The 21,838-nt window shown below is 46.7% G+C and overlaps 1 long non-coding RNA gene and 3 pseudogenes across 1 annotated transcript; 2 read left to right on the top strand and 2 right to left on the bottom strand.

The window, feature by feature from the left end:
• Nucleotides 1-1,267: 1,267 nt before the first annotated feature.
• On the bottom strand, nucleotides 1,268-2,252 carry LOC125547755 (uncharacterized). The gene is made up of 2 exons (XR_007300753.2): nucleotides 1,723-2,252; nucleotides 1,268-1,612 (listed from the first exon to the last, which is right to left on the bottom strand). It is a non-coding gene; the product is annotated as an uncharacterized LOC125547755 (long non-coding RNA).
• A 4,147-nt stretch (nucleotides 2,253-6,399) lies between these two features.
• Nucleotides 6,400-8,030, top strand: LOC147978151 (lysine--tRNA ligase pseudogene; annotated as a pseudogene).
• LOC147978152 (lysine--tRNA ligase pseudogene) lies at nucleotides 6,412-7,198 on the top strand (annotated as a pseudogene).
• Nucleotides 8,031-11,746: 3,716 nt separating the features above from the next.
• On the bottom strand, nucleotides 11,747-12,675 carry LOC147978150 (uncharacterized; annotated as a pseudogene).
• Nucleotides 12,676-21,838: the final 9,163 nt, after the last annotated feature.

The following is a 21,838-nucleotide window of genomic DNA, read 5'->3' as shown; positions in this document are numbered from 1 at the left end:
GGTGCTGGAGGAGAGGGCCAAGGGCTGGCGGTGCTAGGGTTCCCCCGAGCTGCCACTATGAGCGACGTGGGGATCTACTCTTGTCGGCTAAACTACATGTGTAAAGAAACTAGCATCACTCATAGTAAGACGGGATTGCAGAAGTTGACGGCGGCAGATCCTAGAGCGTGCACAGACTGGCCGGGCTTTAGGCCATCGGATTAGATAGTGTCTGTTATGCGTACAAAGCACATCTATATACCTGTAGTTGTGGTGACTTTGTTGGCCTAGAAGGTGGCTTGGGTTGATCCTTATATTCATTTTGCCAGGCGATGGTGAATAATTAATAAAGATGGTTGTATGCATCATGACTGACCCTAACTTTTTTATTTTCATTTTTATTTCCTTCATTTATCCTCTCTATGTACATATTTTACCTAACACTTAACGGAATTGTACAGATGGATATTTCTGATCCAAACCCCAAGAATCCATGCACGAGCCCTGGTGATGTCACGCCATGGCCCAGTGTGGTCCGCGCCTGCCAGAGTCTCACGCCCCCATGGGTTCCTTTTAGTCTGAGTAGCAAGCCCCAATGATTCCTGCAGAACGGCTGGGTTGGTGTCGAGCACAGTACTTGCCCAAGAACTGGCGTGCCTCGGTGGCAAAACTAGATGAGAAACACAATGTTTCATGGATCGCAAATCCGGAAAGCATCCTGCCCAGCCTTCTTGAAATTCCGAGCAGGGCCAGCTTATCTTCATAACTTTCTGATCCCTCCTACTCCTATTGCGCTGTGGACGACATTGACTACCAATTTTTGTTGAACATTTAGAGCAGATAAAGATTTGAGTGCATCGCGGTATGAGTTTTGGGTTTTGGGATAGTGCGTGTGTGAGGTTCCGAGAGACGAGTGGAGAACAAGCGGGGAAAGGGATGCTCTTTAAAGATTGAAGATGTGTGAATTCATTATAGCGGGAAGGACAAAACCCACTTGCATACGTTTGATCAATGACGACGCCGTTCTTGCTGCCTACCGTGCATGAAAATGGCTTCAATTTCTTCATTACTAACGTGAATACTAAACGAATTGTCTGCTCGAAAGGACAAACGCTACCTATATATGTGCATTATAACTTGCACACCGTTCACGATTTCATGAGCTCCATCAATTTACTACGCTAGCAAAGGAAGATAAATCAAGCAGACTACACCTCTAGCAAAGGGAGGGGGGAGGCTAGAGGACCACACCTTTATTTTTAGATGTGGTGATCACAAGCAAACATGCTAATAAGGCAACTGCCCCTCGAATCGATCAAATTTCTGACATTCCTGATTTGAGTTTCCAAGTAGGAGTATTTGACAGGTAGCCAGACAGAAAAAAAACTAAGATTTCGCATACTATCGGAGAGCAATTAAGCAACAATCACTGCTTAATTCCACTGAGATGGAGTACAGTATGTGCACCGGCATCCACCGGCATCACAATCGCCAACGGCACCGGGGCCGACGTTGGTTTGACAGTTGTGTTGACAAGCCTTGGGGTTACACGGCCCACGGATGACAGGGGTCTGCCGGCAGTCTTCAGGGATTAGCGAGCCGCCACCATTAGCCGTCGCCTGGATCATCAGATCTATATGTTCGTACCAGCATATAAAGATTGCAGAGATTTATTATGAGAAAACGACAGTGGAAAGGTCGCCATACAAAATTGATCACAAAACATGCTCCAAACGTACATACCTGAGGATAGCAGCGCAACAAGGGCAAGCGAAAATAGTAGCATCTTGTACAACGACCTCATCCTGGCTTGATGGTGGAGAGAGAGAGAGAGAGAGAGAGAGAGATAGCGTGTTTACTGGGATGTCAAGCCAATCTTTTCAGATATGCCTGGGTTCCTGCTCTGTGATTAGGGTCTTAGATGGCTTTTTATAATGGACACATAGGTGCATGCTACAAGTTTTCGACTTATTTACATAATATTAACGTTTAAACACATTAATTTAATCATGGATCTGTATCCTATAAATGTGTATGTTGATATACACCCAAAACATACAGCTCATATATATAGTAAAAAATATTTATAGTATATTTTTTGCGAGGAATATTTATATAGTATATTTACACCCAAAACCTATAGCTCATCTACTGATGGCATTATTAATTGTGCATTTATTCGTGAATTGATTGCCTTGAAGGAAAAACCAAGGATCTATTTATGGCATATTGACTGGCCGCTAAAAAAGAATATATGCACAGTTAATATAAATCTTTCCAAAGATGTGCAAATTACTTTATTCTGGAAAAATATATAAGGAGGTTGTTTTTTTGGCAAGGTAGTGAGAATCATGATTTTATTGTGATTCTACGATGTTATGATCTAAATCGATTAGATATCCATATTTTCGCGAGGTCACGATCCTACTAGTGAGCCAACGCTTTGCAATTTTACCATAGAGGATCAATCTGATCCCAACTCAAGATCCTGAATATCTTCTTGTAAGCTTGTATACTACCCTCTTGATAAATACATGATTTCTTACGAATATCTTTTATAACTCTGGATACTAATTGGCAAAAATAAATATTATACATATCAAATTTGCCATGACAATATTTGCACACTAAGAAATTCAGTTTAAAAAACATCATTGGTTGCTCATTCACGCCTCGCTTACCTCCGGCCACTGAAATGTGGGCCACCACCATGCGGACAGAGCATACGCCGGCAGAACGTACTATATTTGCACAACCGGGGCAAGTTCACTGATCGGAAAATCAGTATTTTGCAAGTGTTCGTACCAACTACATCGCTGGTGTATTTACTTATTGAGGCAATATCACCGGCAATCATACAACTTGCGCAAGATGTTCAGTTTAGTACTAAAACTTTAAAAATATAGATTTATAGTCATCTAACTTGTTGTTTGGTGCAAATACGGTGCTTTTTACATCCACCCAGCTTGCGTGGCATGCCAACATTGCGTGGCCCACATATTAGTGGGTGAGAGAAAAAAATCAAGAAAGATTTGGTGAAGTTTGGCCATTCGAGGAGCTCAAATGCGTGATGTTCGTGCAAGATTTGGTGAAGTTTGGCCATCCGAGAAGGTCGTGGCGAAAAAGAAAAAAAAAATCAAATTTCGGGTATGTGAGAAACATTTGTTCATGCCGATTTTTTTTCTTGTCGCACGCTCCTTGATCGTCCAAACAATTTACACAAACATCACCCACGCACCAACACGTAGCTTTGTTTGGTTGTTTGACAGTACTCCGTCGAGCAAGAGCATCACGATTGGGGGCCGTGGAGTGGTGAAGAGGAGGTCGTGCAAAGGGCAGCCTCTTGTATTCTACCTGTAGGCGCCTAGGCCAGCGGTCCCGGACGGTGTCGTCGACCGCAGCACTCCCCAAGGTTGCTCCCGCACCAACCTCTTGTCTATTCGATGTTCGAAGTTTACTGCTAGCTTTCCTGTACATGTGATCTGGTGGTTTCCAATGGATAGAAGCCAATGTGTTCGACGAAATGCCTAAGCCCATCCGTACATTGTACAATGGCAGATTTGGATACTGTGACTCGTTGAGGTAGCTGTGGCATACTCTGCGAGAGAAACAAGGGTTGGATTTTGATGGCGGAGTGAATAGCAATTTTTGAACGAAATAGCGTTGTGCTCGCATTGGGAGGAGTATGTCAGAGGAAAATAGGGGAAATTTAGGAATTACCTGGCTCGTTTGTTGTTGTTTTGATTAAAATATTCATTATTCTTGGCTGCTTACTTCCTTCCTTGTCGTTAGGCTGTTAGTGGATGATCGGTTGATCTTTCTCCCGAAGTTCTTAGCATGGTTTTCGAGTCGCGACTCATGCGAGTCTCTCTGGGGCAGTGACTCGGAAGAAGTCGAGCCTGCGTTGTGACTAGTCGCGAGTCGACACTAAGCTGAGTCGACCATATTTTTGTGACTCATAGACTAGTCGAGCGACTCGAAATCCATGGTTCTTAGTATATGTTTGAACCCCTAATCCTTATGAGTGCTTTTTCTTCACGCATAGTGTAGCCTTTCATAAGCTTCACACATATTTACATGTAGCCTTTCATAAGCTTGTCTGGTCCGACGTATGGACTTTGACCACCACGTATGTTTTTTCTTCCTGTGTTTCCATCTAGTTCTACAATGTATTTTTGCCATGTGATGGATGTAGGTATTTTCTTCTTAATTTCCATGCCTAGTGTAGATGTACTTTTCCATGGCTTCCCTGTGGGTTACAGGGTTAGATGATTAACGTTCTCATAATTCGAACTCCCCATTGTGGGCTTCATGTGTTCTTGTGTGTATTTTTCAGATGCAGATTTCTACATTGAGTAATCAGTGATTATCCAAAGTTTTGTCATGGATGTAATCTTATTGTTACATTTAGGGGGCCATGGTTGTTATGCTGACTCCTGATGACAAGTGGGATGGCATGGATGTAGTTTTTAACTGAAATTATAGATGTAGTTCAACCTGTTGAAGGGCATGTATTTTGCTGAATCATAACCATAATGGGCTGTGTTTTCATCTCTAGTCAATGGAGTTTATCATGATTTTCCTTCATGTCCGCCATGCAGTTTCAGTGTGTGCCAAAATGTTGTTTTGCAACTTCTAGCATATCTATTTCACATCCTACAAAATTTATAAAACACAGGGATATTTTTAACCATTCCATCAAATAGAACTCACCAAGAAAGCAGAACTGTACAAGTAAGTAACCATTCTGTTTGTGGTCTTGTCAACTGTATCCATCTGTTTACTGGTAGTATCTTATCTCTGCCGCTCATCAATGTTGGGTAATACTAGGATCGTAACATACAGATCGCTGCTGCAATGCTAACAGTACTAGAGCTTAATTAATCTTAAGAAAATTGTATGGCAAAGAACATTCAGGTGCATGATACCACTACCATGGAATAGAGAAAGCTAATTCATTGACAGTGCAGGTTTGTGAGGTGTCTGGTGCCCGGCCAAGAACTAGCAAACTTTTTTTTTTGTCCAAACTAGTGATCTCGATCGGTGAAGCGAGAAAATTAAAGGAGTTTTTATTTTTCATGACAGCAAGAATAATTTTAAGGAAGTGGAATGCCTTGTGTTTGTCTTGTTAAGCTTCGAGCAACAACTATCAACTAGTGGATGTAGTTGAGAGTTCAGAGTTTTAACCTGAACATCATTGATCTTTCTGACTTGAGTTGGATCAAAAATATGCCATAGTTCTCTTCGCCGCAAAAATATCAACAAACCCGCTGTTGCTTAAGCGTATTGCTACTGTTCTCTTTTTTTTTCAGACTCTGTTCATATTTTTCGCTCATTAACAGGTACGGGCAACAAGCTGAAAGGCAATCCTGTTTCTTCCTACTCTGGTGGCAAAGCCAATGTTTCTTTTCCATGAAAGTGTTCAAGGCAGCAGACAGTTCGATGTAAGCCCCCCACTCTCTTCAAATCTACGGACCTTTTTCCTGTTCTTTCTCCTTTAACCAGGATGTGTTTTCTTCGTCTAACTACCGATATTGTTTCGGGTGTGCTCATGGGCTGTTAATTAGGACACATAAACAGATTAACCAGGATATCACTCATCATAAGTATGCGTATTTCACTTTCTTTGAGTTCACATGTGTATACTGATCTTTCTCTACAGTAGTGTCATGGAGGCAACATATTTTCTTTCATCTTTGATCTATTTGTTGTTGCTGGATGTATAGCTAGCTCCGTTGTTAGGTATAAAAAGTAGGAAAACTTTGGTTTTCAATCGGATGAACTTTCTCATCGGCGTCGATGTTGTGATGCAGCACTCAGGTGCTGCGCTGTTGTGCGGTCCATCGGTGTCTAACGGCGCTGCAATGCATCGTTCAATTGTTCGACGCTCTGAAGCAGCGGTCGTCGTCAACTGTTGGTGCTACAACGCATCCTCGTCGGTGCTGCTATGCAACCCAGCGGTAGTTGCCAGTGCTGCGATGCAGCGTCGACGGTCGTCAGCGGTTGTCTGTGCTGCAACTCAGCCTTCCACGGTGCTGCCATGCAACACTCGATAGACTGTCAGCGGCCGGCAGTCAACAATGTTCTACATGCAATCAGTGCTGCAGAGGGGCGACGTGGTTCTTCTAGTACGGAGTCTGGGGCGTGGTGCTTCTCGCATGGGGCTGCGTTGATGCGGCGCCCAGTTTTGCGTTGACTGGATCGAACGGCTACGCTGGAAAGGATCCCACAAGTCTGGGGTGGGCTCGTGGGGTTGCTTGTTTGGCAAGTCACGGTAGGTTTTGTTCGATTTTGAGTCCAAACAAGCGCATAGTCGTCTCTTCTTCTTTGTACATATAAATAAACCGACGAGAACACGAAATCGCTGCTAGGTCAAGAAAGTCTCCGCTCTGTTTTTCCCCAACTATGGGAGAGAGTTTTGCACCGCGCGCCATGGCGGACGACGGCATGGATCCCACCCAGTACTACCACAACAGGCTCGGCGCGCTCGCCGCGCAGAAGGCCGCCGGCGTCAACCCCTACCCGCACGCCTTCCAGCCCACCGTCTCCGTCGCCGACTACGTCCACAGGTACAGGGGCCTGGCCGACGGGGAGAAGCTGGTCGACGTCACCGAGTCCCTGGCCGGGAGGATCATGAGCAAGAGGACGTCGTCCTCCAGCCTCCTCTTCTACGACCTCCACCGCGGCGGCGCCAAGGTCCATGTCATGGCAGACTCCGGGACCTCGGAGCTGGAGACTCCCGAGGAATTCTCCGCTTTCCACTCTGGCGTGAAGCTTGGTGACGTGGTCGACGTGCGTGGGTTCCCTGGTAAAAGCAACCGAGGCGAGCTCAGCATATTCCCTGCACAGTTCGTCGTGCTCTCGCCCTGCCTGCACATGCTGCCGCGGCAGCCGAATAGGCACCGGCGCGCGCCGCCGCTGCCGTGGGCGCCCGGCATGCCCAGGAACATGGAGAGCTACGCCCTCAAGGACCAGGAGACACGGTACCGCCGGCGGTACCTCGATCTCATGGTGAACCCTGAGGTGAGGTTCGTCTTCACGGCGCGAGCCAGAGTCGTCTCCTTCATCCGCAGCTTCCTTGACAAGCGTGGGTTTCTGGAGGTGGACACCCCGATGATGAACGTGGTTGCTGGTGGCGCCGCCGCGAGGCCGTTCGTCACGCACCACAACGACCTGAACATGAAGTTGTACATGCGCATCGCGCCGGAGCTCTACCTGAAGCAGCTCGTCGTCGGCGGACTGGACCGCGTGTACGAGATCGGGAGGCCTTCAGGAACGAAGGCATCGACACGACGCACAACCCCGAGTTCACGACGTGCGAGTTCTACATGGCCTATGCGGATTACAACGACCTGATGGAGCTCACGGAGGAGATGCTGGGCGGCATGGTGAAGGAGCTCACGGGCGGCTACAAGGTGCAGTACCACGCCAACGGCGCCGACAAGCCGCCTATCGAGATCGATTTCACGCCTCCGTTCGCGCGAATCGACGTGATCAAGGGACTTGAGGACATGGCCGGTCTCAACATACCGGAGGAGGATCTGTCGACCCACGATGCCAACGACAACGAGTACTTGATGGAGGCTTGTGCCAGGTACGACATTACGTGCCCGCTTCCACACACGACGGCACGGCTGCTGGACAAGCTTGTCTGGCACTTCCTGGAGGAGACATGCGTGAACCCGACGTTCATCATCAACCATCCGGTGATCATGAGCCCACTCGCGAAGTCACACAGGGACGAAGCCCGGTCTGGACTGACTGAAAGCTTTGAGCTGTTCATCAACAAGCATGAGGTGTGCAACGCCTACAGGGAGCTGAATGACCCCGTCGTGCAGAGGGAGCGGTTTGAGGAGCAGCTCAGGGATCGTCAGGACGGTGACGATGAAGCGATGGCCATGGACGAAACCTTCTGCACTGCCCTTGAGTGTGGCCTGCCGCCGACCGGAGGCTGGGGTCTGGGGATTGATCGCCTCACCATGTTGCTGACGGATTCCCAGAACATAAAGGAGGTCCTCCTGTTCCCGGCCATGAAGCCTCAAGACAGCTAGCTATTTGAAAAGATGAAATTCTTGTCCTATGAAAGAAACAAAAATGGAATTTAAGTTATGGACAGTAATTGCCCATTGTAAATATGGTTTCCTAGTTCTGTGCTTTACAAATAGTTAATTTCTGTACTTCGAGAAATAACAAGGAATGTTAACTAGTTCTACGTTATTTTAATGGACAGTAACTCCCATTGCCAATATGATTTTCTATTTCATTGAGTTGCTATAACTAACCTCATGTTCATGTATTATGTTTTGGTGTTTTTTCTTCTGAAAAAGAGGACAACTCCCGTCCCAGAATCCCACATACAACAAGAAGTTTCTGCTCCAAACAGTAGAGCAGAAACATTTACTGATCGCCTCACCATGTTGCTGACGGACTCCCAAAACATCAAGGAGGTCCTCCTGTTCCTGGCCATGAAGCCTCAGGATCAGTAGTAGTGTCGAAGCTGAAATCCTTTTCCGATAATGAAAGAAGAAAAATGGAGCGCTATTTATTAAATTCTCTTCCTTTTGACAAATAGTTAATTTATGTACGTACTTTTTGAGAAATAACAAGGAAATATTTCATAGTTCTCTTGTTTTAATGTACAGTAAATCCCCATTGTCAATATGGTTTTCTGACTTATTGAGTTCCGTATAATTAACTCCTCTCTGATCATGCTGCCGCCATGGAACACTTAAAACTTCTTGATTGCTGTCATGTGCAGCTTGTTCATCCAAGAATTGTATGGAATCTTTTTTGCACCACGTTGGCATCATATAGAGTTACAGTCTAGACTGATCTGTTTCATGTTTCTTGCAACATCTGTTGGCTAGTGAAGTTCAGATTCTTCCTTTCAGTAAAAGAAGGTTCTCACGGGTATTAATGCCTTGCTGAATGTACACCACTGGTTTTAGCTCTCTTTTTTTGATTTCATTGTGCTTACAACCAATATTTAGTCACATTAGCACCATTTATGCAATAACATAGCTAATAAAAGATGTTGAAGTTTTTCAGGTTACACCACAAGCGAAAGGAGCACGCATATTTGATGGTAGGGGAATTTCTCCTTAGAACCTGACAATTCTAAAATATAAATCATATTTGAAATATGGAGCAGTTATTGCTTTTATCCTGCAATGAAATTTATTTCTATTTCTGATTTTAACTCAAATCACACAACCCCTTTCAGATATTGTAGCTATCTATATGTGAAAAAGGGTATTTTGCTGCTTCCTACATGTGCTTGGTGTGTATCCTGTCTATGCCAAGCTGTATATTATTGCAGAGATACGTTGTGTTTACATATAAATAAGACAACACAGTGCAAATTTACGTGTAATTGCAAATTTCAAGTGAGTGTACCCTACAATGCAAACACGATACCCTTTGGGAAGTACCTTTAAACTGAAAGAGAATGGATTTCCCGACCTAGGTAAGGAAGTTTCTTATTTCTATGTATGCCAACTGACTCAATGTTTCAACCTTGGTATTTTCGTAATAAGACTCAGACAAAATCTGGGATGAGTGAGCCATGATGTTCTTGCTATTGCTTAATATATACGTTCTAGCAAGTACGAGCATGTTTGAATAATCTTTCTTATCTTCTGCTTATCTTGACCTCGCCCTTTGTCTCCACAATGATGAACATAAACCATGTGCTATGTGTTCTGCATATGAGATTCCTGAAACTGAAAACCAATTTGTAGGTTGCATCTCTCCGCAAAATATATTTTTATGATCCGTCTTGGTTTGCTAGAACAATGGGAAAATCTGAATCTCACGTCCATGGTAAATGAAAATGAACTTTGCCTGCATTTTTTCCCTATTGGTGGGAGCTTAATTTGCGAATAAACATGGGTTTTCATTTTTCCTTTTTTCTCCCTGATATGGCCAGAAGTAAGCATATGTGGACATTAAGAATCGTTGCCTTCTTTATGTGTGAAAGACATAATGTTGTCTCTAATTTCGGCAATATGCAGTTGTGCATGTACGTTATGAACTTGTGATTGTAGCTCTAGGCAGTAATGCATCACTGCTTCATGAACCTGTAAATATGTGTTATCTAGCAGATGCCTAAAACACCAAGGAGAAAACGGGGCAGCGAAGCACACAAGCACTTTAGTAAATCCGTTGATCTGCAGTAGACTTATATTAGAGTTTGCGGATGAACATGGTCAACTTGTTCTCATGTCTTCAGGTGGGAAGGGATCCGTTTATTTTTCCTGGGACTTTGATCCAACAGCACATCTTTCCTCTTGTTTCACGAAATGACATACTTTTGATTGGCAGCTAGAGAAAATAGCATACTTCTTTTTTTTTTGCTTTTTTTTCACGTCTAGGCCAACTTCTCGGATATTATAGGAGGATTTTGCCCACATCACTTACACCTGGTTGGATCAAACATTAGCTACCAAAATCCGACAGTTGCCTGACTAGAGAAAGAACAAAGTAACAACCTCGTCGTGCTTCGTCCTGGACCTGTACTACCAAAAGAAGATGAGGGGCACGCAGCCCCCATGGCGCCAAATCCCGGCTCTAATTTTTTTCACCGGGAGCACACAGGGAGGAAGCGTCCTCCCTAGCCGTCCCAAAATCCCAAGCACTGCCATCGTATCTTGCTAACTTTCTGATGCCTCCTACTCATAGCATGGTGTGTTCAAGAAAGAAAACATCTATGTGCTTCCAGCCACATTGACTACTATTTTTCTATTGAAGCTTTAGAGTTGATCCAGATTTCGTGGCATTGCTTTGGGTTTTGGAATACTGTGTTAGTGAGTGCGTGTGAGGGCCGACGAGGTTAGTGAAGAATGGAGAAGCAGCGAAAGAAAAGGCAGGTTTTAAAAGACAGAGATTGTAGAAGTACTGATAGGAGTAGCGACCGGTGTGTTGCCAAGATGGTGGTTTTAGGCATACTGATGTATTACTTTGTAAAGTCTTGATGAATAATTAATAAAATGGCTGCATGCATCGTTCAGATACAGAGGCCGGGGTATATCCTCCTTTAAAAAAAAAAGAAGTACTGGCATGTCCGTGGTCTTGAATGTGAGCGTCACTGTCATGTGGTACACCAACTCCAGTGACGTTGTAATAAATTATACTCCCTCTGTAAAGAAATATAAGAATATTTAGATCACCAGTTTAGTGATGTAAACACTTTTATATTTCATTACTGCAGGAGTACTAGCAGAAAAGACAAATGTCACTTGCATATGTTGATGGATTAACTCACCATGCTGTAAAGTAACCGGGCCGGAGCCGTTCGCCCCCCCCCCCCCCCCCCCCCAAGGGCGCTGAAAAAGAGCCACCTGGGGGCGAGCCGGCGGTAGATTGGTCCCTGGGGGCGATCTAGCTCCCAGTCACCCCCCCCCCCCAAGTCGCGGCAAATTCAAACTACGTTGTTCCCGCTCACAAAAAAACGCCCAGTCCAGCGATCAGCGGCCAAGTTTGGCGTACAAAAAAACGAAAGGACGCGTGGGCAACCCATCAAACGGCGGGGTCGGCCTCCGGCATCGGCGGAGTCGGCGTTTCTCGGGCTTGACGGTGTCGGATCGGCTTCTGTGATGGGCGGCGTCGGCACGGCTTCTGTGCTGCTGGGCGTCGTGGAGGCATCTTCGCTCGGGCTTGGCGGCGTCGTCGGCGTGGGCGTGGGACTTGGCGGCGCCGTCGATGGCAGCTGGTTCAGGATGAGGCCGTGCTCCGCTAGGTACCACGCCTTGAGCTGCTTGTCGTTGCTCTAGAGCATGTCCGCCCCTCCCATCAGAAATGCCAGGTCGGTGTTCCTCTTCTTTGCGGCGACGTTGATGCAGAGTAGGTCGAGCTTAACGGTGTTGTTCATCATCAACGCCGACCAGCACGCCTCAGTCTTCTCTCCACGCAGGTCGGCCCGGGCCTGTGCGTCGGCGAGGCAGTGCTCGATGGACTCTTGCACTCGCGCGGTGGCCGCATCGGCGTGCTTCCCCTTCTTGGCCCCTTTGTTACCTTCGGGGCACCCGTCGCTCGCGCCCGGCGTTGGCGCGTCCGGCTTGTAGGTCTCCTTGGCCTTGGCGAGGGTGCGTCAGACTTCCGCCCACTTCTCGCACTTCTCGATCCGTGGCTCACTGGTCCTGGCCGCCCCCTTCTTTTTCTTTCGTTTCCTTGCCGGCGCCAGCGCCGGCTCCTCCTCCTCATTCTCGTCGTCCTCCTCCTCATCCGGCTCCTCCTCACCATAGTCGAGCTCGTCATCCATGTCGTCGTTGAGGTCTACCGTGTCATCCTGCGCAGTGAACCCGGGGACGAGGCGGTGGCGGCCGAGCCTGCCGTGATGATGTCGTCCATGTTGGCTTCGGTCGCGTCGATGTCGCCGAGGTGTGACGCGGAGGCGTGGGAGAACGGCTGCGCGCCACGATGAAGAGCGGGCGTCGGGGAGGATGCGTAGGCCGGCGGTGAGTAGTTGTACGGAGGATACTGCATGCCGGCGAAGGCGGGCGAGGGCGTCCGTTGGGCCGGGTGACCATGGGGGAAGGTGATGTTGGGGTTGAACCCACCGTGCACGTCCCCGTCGGCGTAGCCCGGCGACGGCGAGCAGCCCCAGGGTTGCAGCGACGACGAGAAGCCGGCCGGAGAGCTGACGCTTTGCTGGCTCTAGGGCACGTACTGGCCATGGACGCCGGGTGGATTCATCATCCCCATGCGAGCCGCCTCGGCTTGTTCGGCCAAGCACTCCGCTTGATCCGCCGCCGCCGCAGCCGCGAGCGTCGCACTATCCCTTGCCTTCTTGGTGTTGTCCCTGTTCCGCCGGTCGGTGGTGACAGCCTCCCGGCGCTGAACTTCAGCCCTCTAGTGGGCGTTGGACATGCCCGGGGGCTTGAACGGCGGCGCCCTCGGTTTCCTCTGCTTCCGCTGGGCGATGACGGCGGTCGCACCGGTCGCGGCGCGGGGACCACATACTTCTTTGGCGGCATGACGGCCGGCGCGAAGGAGGAGCAGTAGGAGATTGGCGAGAGGAATGGAGAGAATTAAAGGGAAACCGGGCGGAAAGCGGGAAGAAACGACGGGAAAAGGCCCTCCTCTCGCCTACAGAACGGCCCCACGCCCCTTTTCGCTTGTGCCGCCCCCCCAGCGCGCCGGCTGTTATTTCGGTCCAACCCGGCGAAAAACGGACTCCTGGGGGCGCGACTGGTCCGATTTTCGCCCGCCGACACTAAAAAATGCCTTGGGGGGGGGGAGGGGGGCTGTTGGGGGCACGGCTGGAGATGCTCTTTGACCTTGTTCAAACCAAAAATATGTATGCGCAGCCACCACCACATGTCCATTGAGCGAGGAAGTGAGCTAGACCGAAAGCAATAGTTAGACAGGTTTAGTTCGGGTATATTACTAAAAACACACTAGAGATACATCCAAGTATAAACAATAAGAAACTAGTGTTACATATTGTGGATGTAGCAAATTTTCTAAGGTCCAATTGTACCAAGTTACACAAAAAATATGGGGCTAAAATATATTGGTCATTTGATGTAATTTAATAAACTTCTTTACATTGTGTCTCTTCGACATAGTATTAGCTACGTTAGAGCATCTTGTTCCAAGAAAGAGAGATTGTTTTCTTAGAACTACATATCCTAGTTGTGGACTGCACATGTGGAGAGTAAACTGGTCAAAACCACCACATTTGTGGCTGGGGTACTCCAAAACCACCATTTATACAAAAAATCACAAAAGACCACCACTTCTGCGTCAAGTAAATAACAAATGCATTAAACGAGCTGCCAGCCGCGACTAACCATAAAACTGACTTCCTAGGCCCACACATCAGGATGACATGGCATGCGTATGTGAATATGATGCTGAGGTGGAGCGCGTCCCACATGTTAGCTCAATCTTCTTCCCATCTTCTTCCTCCTGCCCGAGCCCTTGCCACCCCTCCTGCTCCCAGCTGCCATGGGCAGCCCGCGCCACCGCGCGCCATGGCCATGGGAAGCCCCCTCCGCCCCACTTGCTCTCAGCCGCCGTGGGCAGCAGTCGCCGTCTGACGTCATGGCCATGGGGAGCGGGCAGCAGCAGCGGCCAACAGCTGCCGCAACGGACACATGCAACAACAGTGGTAGCGGGCAGCAGCAACGGCCGCAAGTACCGAGCAGCAGTAGCGGGCGCGTACAGCAGCACCGGTAGTGGCCGCAAGCAGTAGCACAACGGCTACACAACCAAGGTCAGAGCAGCCACGGCTGACGCACACAGGGACCTGATTGCTTTTTATAAAAGAACTAATAGGGACCTGATTGCTTTTTATAAAAGAACTAATAGGGACCTGATTGCTCTCTTTTTAAAAATTACAAGGACTTGATTGCGCATTGTCCACGTAGATATTCCACGTTGGCCCGACATGTGGGTCCAACCAGTTAGTTTTGTGCTTAGTCGCAGCTTAGTCTCGAATCAGTGGAATTTGTTACTCACTTGCCGTAGAATTGGTGGTGATTTGTGATTTTTGAAAAAAGCGGTGGTTTTGAAGAAAACTTTTTTGCGAGTAGGTGGTTTTGGAGTACCCTAGCGACAAATGTGGTGGTTTTGAGCAATTTACTCACAGGTGGGAGACATTGCAAATGTTACATATTGTTGCTTGGATCTTTGCTAACTTCTTGATGCCTCCTACTCCTACAAGTAGAGAGGCAAGGCACAATTGCCATCCAAGTATTTGTTTGTGACAACTTAATCATCATTTTTAATTTTCAATCAGAATGACTAGAACCAACCTAGATTTCAAATGCATATGCTTACGAGTTGTGTTTGTGGGTGTGCATGTGGATGACAAGTGGAGAATCATGTGTGCAAGGAATGACACTCCTCTCTTTTTGAAGATCGATGGAGGAGGTAGAATCAATTTGGGTGGGGCCTTGATTATTAGTGATCACATGGGCAAACAAATAGACTTGTAGTAAAAATATCCATCATATCATATTTCCCAAATATCAATGTGTGACAACACTAGTACTACACAACACTATTCCACATATCACATGTGTCCAAATAGACCATCTTTACTAACTAGCTTCACATTGTCACAGCTACCCATCTACTACTACTACTACTACTACATCTATAAAAACATATATGAAAACTTGCATATAACAGGACCTCTATGCATGTTCATCATTGACATTCTGAACACATCATCATCGACGTCAACGACATGAAGATTTGGCTAGTCTCACCTCGAGGTCGGAGGGGGTTGGTGACGGGGACGATGCAGGGGCAAATACTTGGTTTCTGCAGAAACAAAATATAAACAAAAACATTATTATGCTGATTTTAGGACTTAGTGAAACCATATAAGCTATCAACTAAAACCTAAAAGAATATTAAATCAAAGTGTTACATATCAACTAAATCTATTAACTATGTCTAAATTGTTACTAATTCACTCTAAACCCTAAAAACTACTAACTAAATCAAAGTGTTACATATCAGCTAATCAAAATGTAGGAGGGGCTATGTGGATGGAGGAGGGGGTGGAGGGGCTGTGGATGGAGGAGGGGGACGGAAGAGGGGCTATGGAGGAAGGAGGGGTTGTGGATGGAGGAGGAGGGGCGGCTAGAGGAGGGAGGAGCAGAGGGGAGGGAGGAGGGAGGAGGAGGGGTGGCTAGAGGAGGAAGGAACAGGGGTGGGATGATGGGAGGCTAGAGAAGGGAGGAGGGAGGAGGAGGGTTACCGAGGCCAGGGGATGGCGGCGACGGCGGTGGCAGTAGGAGGAGGACGGCCGCGACGGTGAGGGAGTGAGACAGGGAGACTGGAGAACGGGCGGGACAGAGGATAAGGCTGGCTTAGCAGCAACGCGGGTAACATCACATCGATATTGCTAAACACATTAGCTATAGCGCGGGTTCCAGTCCAGCGCTATTGCTAAGTGGGGACGGGCAGTTGGGCCCGGGCTGGCCACAATAGCAGCGCGGGCCGTGGGTCGGCGCTACTGCTAATGTGTTTAGCAGTAACGTTGGGCCGTGACCCACACTGCTGCTATGGCCAGCCCATGGGGGCACGGCGGGGCCCGGGCTGGCCACAGTAGCAGCACGGGCCATGGGTCGGCGCTACTGCTAATGTGTTTAGCAGTAACGTTGGGCCATGACCCGCACTGCTGCTATGGCCAGCCCATGGGGGCATGGTGGGGCCCACATAGTAGTAGCGCCTGTTTGTCAAGCCCGCGCTACTACTAACCGCCACCGGCAGCGCGTGATTTGCACCGGTGGTACTGCTAAATAACAGTAGTGCAGCCCATTAACACCACGCTACTGTTAATCCTCTACCTATAAGGTATTTTCTAGTAGTGTGATCATCCCACTAGGCAGAGGCGTCATTCGATACAGATGAGCTCTCTTCAGCAAGTGGCATTAGATTGGCTGCACTTGAGCCTCGCCCAATTGCTTTGAGCCTTGGCGCTCTGGTGTCTAGCTAAGATGATGTCCCTTAAAGTTGCATTTGTCTTGTCCCTAACCTCCAAGCTCTAGAGTTTTTTTTCTATTTCTATTTTTTGTTTCTTGGACTTTCGTTGATTAACTGAGAATGCAAAAACAAAAAACAAAAACTCCTAGAAATATAGAATCAAGACAGAAAGGTCATCCAGGTATTTGTGTCGCACAAATTAATCATTATTTCTAATTTGTTAATCCAAGGACTAGAACCAATCTAGATTTTCAAATGCATAGGTGTAAGAGGCAGTGGCTTAGGAGTTGTGTTTACGGATGTTGCCTGTGGCTGTGGGTCGACAAGTGTAGAATGAAGCGGGAATGGAATGAGAATCCTTGCTTTTAAAGATGGATCGTGGAGAGCTACATTTCAATGAGTATGCAAAGTGAACCGCGACCTTAGCAGGAGAAGTCAAGAGGCCCCCAACCCAACACAAAAAACATGACCAAAAATCCCTCAATCATCCAAAACTAGAGTTCACAATTAACCACACGTCTGTACAAGTAAATGTAAAAACTAACAGAACTTAACCTATCATAAATATACTGGGGCAACTATTAAACTGAAGTAAATGCAGTTAACAACGTTAATTAGACATATAACTCTTCCTCGACTTGTCAACTTGGTAGTGAAGATGGATGGAGCCTGAACACGATAGTGACATCTGTATTCAGGGTGTCTATGTGCTAACCCGGCACCAATGAGGAAGATTACAGGAGCAATACTCAAGCCCAAAATGCCTGTGAGTGCATTGGATGAACACGGAGCAAGAGAATGTATGGACTGACCTCGTGCATTGGACGGTGGTGATTTCTAAGCAGATCAAGCCGTCACAAACACATAGAACGACAGAAAAATTATGAACACACAGAGAGACACAAAGAGCTTACCTGAGAAATGCTTGATCAAAATGCAGGATCTCATCTGATCCCCCTGGAGCCGTACGAAGTGACCGCACTCTTATGTCGTGCCATGGGATAAGATAGAAGTGCGGTACTTTTCCAACTCAGCCCCCCTACCCTCTTGAGTGCGAGTGCGCCCTGTGAAGTTTGACGAGCACAAGCGCAGCGCGCCGCGCTATATCTCCCACCGAGGCGCACAGAACAGTGGCGAGCGATGCGAGGAGGGCACAATGTCGGAGAGGACTGGGGAGGCGAAGAGAGTTGAATGGATTGGGAATGGGATATCTCTCTGTCCATGCATCTGCACGTCACATAGCAGTCCTCGCAGAATACATCTATTGATCTGCAGTAGACTTATATGGACTACATTAGAACTTGCGTATACACATGGTCATCTTTATTCTCATGTATTGAGGTGTCAAGGGAGCGGTTTATATATCGAGAAATTTGCACACTTTTCCTGGGACCTTTTCTTTTGTTTGACTAAACAGCAAACTATAGATTGACTGCTAGACAAAATAGCACACACAGGTCTGAAGGGAGCAGTCGCGAGACCAGAGAAAGTGGAAGTCACCAGACCAGAGAAAGAACAAATAACGCCGCCTCCTCGTCGTGCATCCTCCCAAACCCGTGCTACCAAAACAAGGCAAGTATCTGCAAACGAGTGGCATGCAGGCCCCATGACACCAAATCCCCACTCTAAAATGCTTCACTCGGGCAGTAGATGGATGTTGCGTCCTCCCTGGCCTTCCCAAAATTCCAGGCACTGCCATCATATCTTGCTAACTTTTCGATGCCTCCTACTCCTACCGTGGTGTGGTTAGGAAAAATAATCTATATGCTTCCAGCAACATTGACTGCGATTTTTCTATAGAAGCTTTAGAGCTGATCCAGATTTTACCGCACTGTGATATACGTTTTGGATTTTGGGATAATGTGTTAGCCAGTGTGTGTGTGAAGGTCGGGAGGTTAGTGAAGAATGAAGAAGGCAGAGGGTGGGGTTTTATAGATAGAGGATGTAAAAGTACTGACATGTGTGTGATCTTGATTATTAGCCGCATTACCGGTGAGCTGGTACACAGGCCCCTGCTAGGTTGTAACTAAATGTAGCAGAAAGGACTAAAGTCACTTGCATATGTTGATAGATCCTGTCATGCTTCTAGTGATTTAACTCACCATGTTATAAAGTGACGACGGTCAATATATAGACCGGACGGTGGCCTTCATACCTGCAGGATCTATGGCCGCTTCAGGTAGTTCTCACCACCCCGGCCCGTCTCCCCTCCAGCAGCCGCCATTGGCGGCGGCAACCCCAACCTCGCCGGTCACGCTCTCGGCACCATGTGCCATCTCTCATTCCAGGCCACAGCCCCTTCTAGTAGGCTTAGGGTGGAGAATGGAGGATGGGGGTGTATGCGGGTCTGCCACTCACACCCATCCAAGCCGGCAATGACGACAAAGTCGGCTCTGCCGGCGGGCCAACCGCCGCGCCTGACCCCCAAGCCGGCACCGCTCCCAGCTCTCCCAAATGCTTTTAATTTATTATGATAATTATTTATCACAGTGATTGCCGTGATTTTATCAATCTTTTTTGGTGCTCTTTCCTTAAACCTCCAAAAACAACACCCTAGAGAAAACAAATAAAAAATAGTAACAATACGGAGCAGTTATTTCTTTGGTCTTGCTATGAAATTTTCAACTTCTGATTCTAACTCGAAGCGCACAACCCCTTTCATGTATTTGTAGCTCTCTACATGTGAGAAAAAAAGTATTTTGCTACCTCATGTAGTTTACATATGCTTGGTTTGAATCCTATCTATACCAAGCCCTATATTATGCCCGTGAAAAGTTGTGTTCAGGTACAAACAGGACAGCTTTTGTGCAAATTTTAGTGTAATTGCAAACTTGAAGTGAGTGTACCCTACAATGCAAACATGATATCCTCTGGGAAGTACATTGAAAACGAAAAAGAATGGATTTCCCGACCTAGGTAAGTAAGTTTCTTATTTCTATGTATGCCAAATGACGAGATGTTTCTACTTTGTGTTTCGTAACAAAACTATCAAAAAATCTGGGATGAGTGAGCCATAATGTTGTTGCCATTTATTGATATATATGTTGTATGAGCATGTTTGAATAATCTTTCTTATCTTGACCTCACTTAAGCCATGGGCAACATGTTCTCCATATGTGATTCCTAGAAATTGGAAACCAAAATATTTGTAGGTTGCAACTCACCCTTAAATCCAATTTTATGCTACCCACAAAAAAATAAATACAATTTTATGCTTCGTCTTGGTTTTCTAACAGATCCTCTGCGTGTATCGCATGCACAAGTTCTAGAATCATCCACCATCATCTTTCGTTGTCCCACCTCGAGGAGCGATCAATGCCTTCACCTTACCAAGCCATTCGGCTATAGATGCCACCATGATGCCAGACAACGCCACCATACTACGCGCTTTCATCAACACGCATCCGTCGACAAGACTCCGTTGCATCCCGTCGCTGAGAACCACCATCGTCGCTGCTGCGATGGATTCAAAAGCGCTCCTCCTCTTGTCTCCTCTAGTCAGCACCTTCTCCAAAATGATGCCCCCAAAAGGAAAAATGGCCCCGAAGGCACCGCTATCGTCCGATCTGGGAAACCCAAATCTAGGATAGTGAATGCAACCGACAATGCCTTCAACAAGTAGATGAAGCCCGAGACGCCGCCATCGTCCGCCACGATCAAGGTCAACACGATTTTCACTGATACTCGCGTCACTCTGAACCCTCAGCTGGTTGGATCCGAGCTAAGCCGTGCCATGCGCAGCCGCCAGAACGCCTGCAGGGAACCAACTTTCCCATGCCAACCCCTCAACGCACAGCCCGGTGTCAACGGGAAAAACCGAGAACGGATCTGGCACTAGTAGAAAATGGGCCTATTGTCCCGGTTTGTAAGGGCCTTTTGTCCCGGTTTCTGAACCGGGACTAAAGGGTCGTTACTAATGCCCTGTCCCTTTAGTCCCGGTTCAGTCCAGAACCGGGACAGATGGGCCTCCACGTGGCCTATGCGCGGAGCCCAGGAAGGAGGGCCTTTGGTCCTGGTTGGTGGCACCAACCGGTACCAATAGGCATCCACGCGTCAGCATTTCTGTGGCTGGGGTTTTTGTTTTTTTTTGAATGGGGGGGGGTGTTTGGGGGTTTTGGGGGGTTAATTTAGGTGTTTCATATATTGTGTTAGCTAGCTATAATTAATAGAGAGAAGTGTCCTCTCTTATGTCCCGTGCTTGGTCGACGCTACGTACTATACATTCGTATAGAGAGGACTAGACACGCTAACTAGCTAGTAAGCAAACGAAGGAAACAGAAAATCGTCATGAACATATATGCATACAGAGAGAAGTGATATCGACCACCTCTCCTTCTCCGAGAGATTGGTCGAAAAAGAAGTTCTCGTATATCTACCGGCTACATATATACAATAATTATCTCTTACAAATATAATCTCCTAACATACGGACGTATGGTCCACATAGTATTCTCCGTCTTTAGCGATCACGTGGTCAAGAAAGAATGCCGCCAATTCCTCTTGAATTGCTCGCATGCGAGCTGGTGCTAGGAGTTCATCCCGCTTTCGAAACATCTAATTTGAAGAAGGGGGTCAATACATATATATGAATGAATTAAACTCAACACAAATGGTGGTAATAAAATAAAATTGTGAATGTTGTTATTTACGCACTTCATATTGTTCGTCAGAGTAGCCCCGCTCACAGGTCGTGTGGCGGATGGACTCGCAAACATAGTATCCATAGAATTATATGTGTAAGCTTTAACCTTGATTTTTTATAAGCTTTAACCTCGAATTGATTCATCACACTGTGGTTATCTGGGGCGTTTAGTTATCTCTGTGTTGCCACAAAACCAAGGTATTCTAGAAAATATAAGTACAATCGATTGTGCTCAAGGACAAGGGAGAATTAAAGTGTCACATTTAGAGCTGTATTATCAGATTGAGCCGGTGCATGATTTCTATATACAAATTTGTTTGTTCTTATATGTCCTTGGGACTTACTATTTCTATATTTTCTCTTAGGAATTTGTGAGCTCGAGTTCCAAAATTTGGAGTTCTCCTGACTTTGAACATTGCATTGGCCACAAATTGTAGAACACAGAGGGTACTCCTCATAAGAACACCTACATGAACTTATTTCCTTTGGTAACCTGCTCTGTATGTCTTAGAAAATATATCTAGGTGCAATGATATTCACAACTTAGCAACGTTTGCAAAAGTAAAGATTCAAAAGGTAGCACACTCATGATAATGACACATATAATCTTGCATCCATTCAAACGAAACTATAATTGCATACGAGTTTACCATTTTTCCTACAATGCATGACATCTTATAATCCATTCAAATATATTGTATCATTTCATATTTTTTATTATTCTCAAAGTTTAATTTCTAGCCCGTGCAGCAACATGGGTTGATGACTAGTATC

Source organism: Triticum urartu, chromosome 3A (assembly GCF_056163025.1).
Source record: "Triticum urartu cultivar PI428250 chromosome 3A, HENAU_Tu73, whole genome shotgun sequence".
Lineage (NCBI taxonomy): Eukaryota > Viridiplantae > Streptophyta > Magnoliopsida > Poales > Poaceae > Triticum > Triticum urartu.
This window is presented reverse-complemented; position numbering and strand designations above follow the sequence as displayed.